Source organism: Macaca thibetana, chromosome 5, assembly GCF_024542745.1.
Source record: "Macaca thibetana thibetana isolate TM-01 chromosome 5, ASM2454274v1, whole genome shotgun sequence".
NCBI classification, from domain to species: domain Eukaryota; kingdom Metazoa; phylum Chordata; class Mammalia; order Primates; family Cercopithecidae; genus Macaca; species Macaca thibetana.
In genome coordinates, this window is record NC_065582.1 from 163,375,481 (window position 1) to 163,382,315 (window position 6,835).

The following is a 6,835-nucleotide window of genomic DNA, read 5'->3' on the forward strand; positions in this document are numbered from 1 at the left end:
CTTCATAACAAACTACCATGAACTGGGTGGCTTATAACAACAGAAATTTATTCTCTCATGAGTCTAGAGGCTAGAAATCTGAAATCAAGATCTCAGAAAGGCCAAGTTTTCTCTGACGAGTCTAGAAGGGGACTTTTCCTTGCCACTTCTAACCTTCAGTTGGTTGCCAGCAATCACTGGCATTCCTTGGTTTGCAGATGCATTATTTCATTCTCTGTTTCTGTTTTCACATGGCTTTCCTCACCAAGAGGCTGCATGTCTATGTGTGTTCACATTTCCCTCTTCCTATAAGAATGTTATTCTTATTGCATTTATGGCTCATTCTAATCCATCATGACCTCACCTTGACTTGTTCACATCTACAAAGATCCTATTTCCAAATAAGGTCACATTCAAAGGTTCTGGGTAGACATACATTTTGGGGGGACACTATTCATCCCAATACACTAGGATCCCATGTTCCAGTTCAGTTCACATATATCTGTGAGGCGCCTTCAACTTATGTCCAAATCTAAACTCCTGATTTCCTATCCCCAAACACATGTTCCACCCAGTGTCTCTCTTATCTCGGTTAAATAACAATAAAATCCTTCCAGTTTCTCAGGCCTAGAAACTTAGCATGATCTCTTTTTAGTGCCTTTCTTTCACAGCACACATCTAATACATAAGAAAATTCTCTTGGTTATAGCTGCACATCTATGGAATCTGACCACTTATCATGTCCACTACTGCAAATGCTACTATATGAGCAGCCATCATCTCTCATCTGGATCATTTCTAGAGCCTTCTGATCAGTCTCCTCACTTCTACCCTTTTCCTAACAGTCTACTTTTGGAACACCAGCTGGAGCGATTCTTTTGAAACATAGGTCAGATTATGTCACTCTTCTGCTAAAATTTCTCAAGTAGCTTCTCATTTCATTCACAGTGAACAACAAAACTGTTACAAGACCCTGTGTAACCCTGTCCTCAAACCCATCTGACCTCAGCTTCCCCACCACTCCCTGCTTCATTCAAACTGTCTCTCTGAGATTTAACACTGATTGTGTTCCCACCTTAGGACCTAGGCATGCTGTTCCCTCTCTTCAAAGACACCAGCGAAGTCACTCAAATATCTACATTGCTGGAGGAGTCAAAGGTAATTTGAACAAACTCGATAAAAATAAAGTGAAAGCAATTCAAGTGTCATTTCCAGTTAGAGCAGAAGAAAACCATTGTAGGCAACAATAAACACCTCGTTTCAATCATTTGAATGCTTATTACAGTAACAATAACAATAAAAATATTATACTTTCCAACAGGCATATATTAGACACTTTGTTAAAATGACTTTTTACATTATAACATGATCTATAAATGCTTAGTCTTATATCCATTAGGATACTAAAGAGATAACCTTTGGCCAGGTGTGGTGGCTCATGCCTGTAATCCCAGCACTTTGGGAGGATGAGGCGGGCAGATCACGAGGTCAGGAGTTCAAGACCAGCCTGACCTACATAGTGAAACCCTGTCTCTACTAAAAATACAAAAAAATTAGCCAGGTGTGGTGGCTTGCGCTTGTAATTCCAGGAGGCTGAGGCGGGAGAATGGCTTGAACCCAGGAGGCGGAGGTTGCAGTGAGCTGAGATTGCGCCACTGCACTCCAGCCTGGTCGACCAAGTGAGACTCTGTCTGAGAAAAAGAAAAGGAGATAACCTTTGAACTACAGCAAGGGAGAGGGCAAGCACTGTGGAATTATGTGAAAAATAGAAAAATGCTCTTCCTTATTCTATAACTTAAGCATATCAACTCTGAATGTCAAATCTTGGTCCCATAGGCCCATTGGTAGTTTATATGGGAAGTGTGGACTTACAGGAAGTCTCAAGCCTCCTCCAAAACTTTTCCAGCCAATACCCTTAGATCTGTTATCTGAATTTATTTTCTTAAAAGAACATAATTTAATGAAACAATTCTCAAAGGCTAACAGAGTTATATAAGAAAACATTAGATAGTTGCTTCAGACAACTACTTAGACACAAAATGCTAACAGATTGTATGTTTTTTAAAACGAAGAAAGTTTTAAACAAAAGATATGCATGTTTAAATAAGAAATTATGAAACAAAAGTCAGAGATGAAAACCAAGCAGGTAAAACTCAAGAAGTATATGGGAGAGATAAATGAAGATATAATAGAGAGCAAAGGCAAGTAAGAAACGACTAGAAGTTATAATATCTATAGAAAAAGCCATCAGGAATATGGCAAGTGGGTTTGAAAAAAACTGCATAAAATAAAACACAATAGAATAACATTTGAAATTGATTATTTAAAAAAAAACTACCAAATATGGAAGACTGAAAAAGATAATTGAAAACATGTAAAATATGGTCTTCTATTATAAAAATGAGAATAGAATATATGGAAAATAAAAATATACTAAAATATATAATGACAACAGCTACCTTGAAATTTAAAGAAAAGCTTGCATTTGCAAATAAAAAAAGTACATCCACAGTAGTAATAAAGTAATAAATTTTGAGGATAACAAGAAAATTGACAAAAAAAACCCTCCTATTTTCAGTAATAGAGGGTCACATTGTTTGGACCAATAGTTTTGCTAAAAATAAGAGAAAATTATAGGTAATATATTTTTAAGGGTGGAGGGTTGGGAGAGGGATAGCATTAGGAGAAATACCTAATGTAGATGATGAGTTAATGGGTGCAGCAAACCAACATGGTACATGTATACCTAGGTAACAAACCTGCACATTGTGCTCATGTACCCTAGAACTTAAAGTATAATAAAAAAATTACTTAAAGTATTGAATATTTGAAAAGACAGTGAGGAGCTACTAAGTGAACACTTTGTGGAAATGTAGAAGCACAGAATTAGAGGTACTGCCCTGCACTGGAATAGAGAAATATTTGCACTGAGGGCATTTGCTGCTGCTGGCAAACTTGAGCCGGCAAATATATATGTTTGAATTAAAATAATATACATGATATGGTATATATGTATATATGTAAATAATTTTCTTAGTGGTAGCATGGGGTTTATCATTCACAGCATCAGGAAAATTATATACTTTGGATTAATACCAAGTCAACAACTTAATTTCAGTAGTGTACAAAAATTTTGATACAATATAGCTCTGTTTTTTCCTCCTTTGTGCTGGTATTTTCATATAAAATATATTCTTATACATGATAGGCCCATCAACACAATTTTGTAATTATTTATGCACTCATCTTTTAAATTACATGGGAGAAGAAAGGGATTACAAACAAAAATATACTTGTACTGTCTTTTATATTCAACTATGTAGGTACCCTTAATGGTGTCTTTTATTTCTTCATGTGTTACATGGAGGGCAGGTTTACTAATAACTGATTCTCTCAGTTTTTATTTGTCAGGGAATATCTTAATTCATTCTTCATGTTTAAAGGATAATTTTGCTGGATGTAGAATTCTTGGTTGACAGCCTTTTCCTTCAGCACTTTGAATATATTATCCCACTGCCTTCTCGCCTACATGGTTTCTGTGAGAAGTCAGTTGTTAACTTTATTAAGGTTGCCTTGTATATATTGTGCCAGTCTTTTCTTGATGCTTTCACAATCTCTTTTTATTGTTGACTTTTTTAGTTACTATGATACATTTACTTAAGAATCTCTGAGTTTATTTTACTTTTTTATTTTTGAGCCTCCTGGATATGTAATTTTTATTGTTTTTTCAAATACTTTTTCCTGCCCTTTTCTCTCTTTTATCTCTTTGTCCCTTGAATTTGTGATGGTGCACTATATGTTGTTTTGTGTACATGTATGTGTTTGTGTGTGTATGTGTGTGTTTAATAGACTTACTTTGTATGAAGCTTAAGTTCACAGTACAACAAAGCAGAAAGTACAAAAATTTTCCATACATTTCTTGTCCCTCCACATGCACAGCCTCCTTATTATCAACATTCCCCAGTAGAGTTGGCTGAGAGATATATTTCTTAAAACTGATGAAGCTACATTGACAAATCATTATGACTTGGAGTCTATAACTTACATTAAGGTTCCCTTTGGTATTATATATCAATGATGAATATCCACCATTTTAATGTTATACAGAGCATTTTTAACTTTCCTAAATATCCTTTGTACCTCCTCTGTTCATACTCCCACTCTCATATCCACAAGGTTTTAAGGTTTGTTTATTTTGTTAAATTTTTTATTCTGATCTTAAGTGAGATAATTAGTTTATCTTCAGTTTATTAATTCGTCAAGTTTATCAATTCTTAGTTCGATAGCTCAAATCGATTTTTAAGCCCCTTGTGAATTCTTTAATTCACTTACTGTATTTTTAAACTTTAGAAATTTCTACTTGGTTTCTTTTTACAATTTCTTTCTCTTGTTAATATTCTCTATTCACTTAGACATCATTCTCGTTCTTTTCTTTTATTATTTAGACATGCTTTTCATTAGTACTTTGAATCTATTTATGATGGCTGATTTAAAGTCTCTGACTAATAATTCCAATATCTGGTATTCATCAGAGATAATTTCTATCAATTAACTTTACTCTTGTGCATGGATTAAACATTCAGTTTCCTTGTGTGTTTTATAATTTCCTTTTTTTTTTTTTTTTTTTTTTTTTTTTTGAGACGGAGTCTCGCTCTGTCGCCCAGACTGGAGTGCAGTGGCACGATTATTTTAAATAACATAATGAGGTATATCTGGAAATTCGATACCGTGTCTCCTAGGGTTTGATGTCCCTGTTGCTGCTGCTACTGTTTGTTTAATGACTTTTCTGAGCAAATTGTATACAGTTTGTATCCTTTCTTGTGTATAGCCTCTGAAGTCTCTGTGTCAGTAAGCTTCGTAGTCAGCTAATGACTGAGCATAGATTTTCTTACATGTCTTGAACCCATAAGTCTCTCAGCCTTTGCATAAGGCTCCATGTGCCAGTGGGGCATACCTTCAATATTTTTGAAGTTTAAAACTCTGCTTTAGTCTTCACTTCTTGCCTGGCATAGCGTAGAGGTCTGATAGTGGAAAGATAATAAAGCCTTCTTAGGGCTTTCCTGGGAAGGCACACAACTCTGCAGATTCTTATGGCTTTTTAGATATTCATAAATTTGTCAGTGCTTCTCAAAGGCCCCTGTGGACATCTCACTCTTCAATTTTTTCCTTTAAGGTTTTTAGTCAACCTCTTCCTTTCTCCAACTGGTATTGCCACCTCAGGCATCTGCAATGGCAAAGAACTAATGGTTTTTTGACAAACACCCCAAGGATAATGCTGTTCATACTGAATGAGCTCTGACTCAGGTCACATGAAGTTGTAGAAATGGGGATTTCCTACAGAGACAAGTCAAGAGTAGCAGTTCTCTGGGATGGCTTATTGGAGAGCCTCAAATCTGCTCTGCCTCCTCCAGTAACTGCTATGCTACTGTTTTTTGTTTGCTTGTTCCAGCTACCATGTTTGCGATGGTATGGTCTGTAAAGGCTACCTTGGCATTAGAATGTGTGATAAAAATAGGGCAAGTTAAGACATCACAAAACATGCTGTTATTACCAAGACATAGTCATTTTTCTTGATTTAATGCTCCTCGGATTATTGCAAGCTTTGGTTAATTTTTAGAGTTCTGAAAATTTTGATTTTTAATAATTCTGCCAGTATCTTCATTGCTTTTATGGTCAAACAGATTTTCCTTGCTCCACAATTTCAGAATAATTTTTGTATGAGTTTAAATTTATTTTAAGAAACTGAAAAGAGCTTTCTCAACAGTTGTAGCATTTAACATTCCCATCAGCAATGTAAGAGAAGATCGGTTATTTTATATCCTTAGAATTATTTGTGTCTCAGAAAGAGTAAGAAGATTAAGTGTATAAGGAAAATTATCAATTAAATAACAAAAGATAATTTTTAAGAATTAAATGATATAAATCTTACAGTTGGAAAAATATTACACACAATAAATGAAAACACACATGTACACACACACAGACACTCACAAACTGCAAGAAACTATTACATAATTTTAGAAGCATAGAAATTTTAGAAACATAGAAAAGATCATAAAATTTCAGAGGGGAAGTAGGAATCCAGGGTGCCTGCAAAAGAAAGAAAATCAGAGTCATTTGATTTACTTTTAACAACATTCATTTTTAGAAAATTACCATTACATTCAAAGATCCAGAAAAAAAAATTTTCTTCAAACAAGAATTATATAAACATACAAATTATCATCATCTATGAGAAGATAAACTACATTGTTTTTGAGAAAATAATTTAAAAAGTTATATTGCATTTTCCCCTCCTTAGAAAGTTATCACACCCAGGCTCCATTCTCCTATTCTAGGGAAGTATTTTCAGCATGCATTCTAAAATACAGAAAGAGAAAGACATACTTTCCAGGAAGCAGTGACTCCAATCCAGGAAAATAATGAAGGTAACCCCGAGAATGACATTTGTACAGGATGTCTAGGGGACTATAAATCTAAGGTAGAAGAGAAGGAGAAAGGATGCTTAAAGAAAATTATCCAGAAAAAAAAAAAATGTACTCATTAGGAGATTCTTCAAGTTGAAAGAGATTAGCAAATAATATAAAATAGTTTCCAAAACAGCAACATAGAAGCAACCTGGCTTTACTCCCCTTCAAAGAAAACCAAAACCAAATATACAGTGCCGAGATTATCACCAACAGTAGCTCATAACTCAAATATGAGGAGGAGACAGTTGCTTGAGCCACAGACTGGGTGTGTGTGAGGAAAGCAAACTCTGAGCATATGGCAAAAGAATTAAACTTCCCTCAATCTGCCCAGCACCAAGTGTGCAGAACACTTTTCCCCAACTCATGGTTTCTACCCTGGGAAAAGT